Consider the following 594-nt stretch of genomic DNA (forward strand, 5'->3'; position numbering starts at 1 on the left):
CTGCTGCACGCCTGCACACCACACACACGTGCGCGTGCCCACAAACGCACACGCGCACCGCAAACCCCATCACCCCCCCTTCTCTTCCTTCTCCCCCTCCTCCTCCTCCTCCCCTTTCATCCCCCTTTTCTCACAGAGAAGGGTGAGCAGACAATAGAGGCGCAGAAGCACGTGGGTGACACTACACACAACATCTTGTCCTCCATTGTCTCGCAATGGAGTGACTTGCACAGTTCGCTGTTTCTTTTCCGCAATGGGATGGACCCCCCCCCCCCCTCTTTTTTTTTGTTCCCTTTCCTCTTCCTATTTCTCTTTTTCTGCTTTTATTCTTCTTTTGGTTGTTTTCAAAATGGGACGCTCCACTGCTGTAGCGTGGCTTTTTGTACATTGATAAGACGGAAGACGGATGGAAGATTCACTGTGTGCTGCCGTGCGTCTGGGACGAAATGTGACACATAATATGTCTTTATCTGTGTGTGTGTGTGTGTGTCGCACTCAAAGCACACACCGACTTAAATGCTATATGAACCCAGCAGTCGCGAACCTAGAGCGGTTATGACACTGTAGATACCAGATGGTCTTTTTTTTTTTTTC

This window comes from Zeus faber (genome assembly GCF_960531495.2).
Source record: "Zeus faber genome assembly, chromosome: 5".
NCBI classification, from domain to species: domain Eukaryota; kingdom Metazoa; phylum Chordata; class Actinopteri; order Zeiformes; family Zeidae; genus Zeus; species Zeus faber.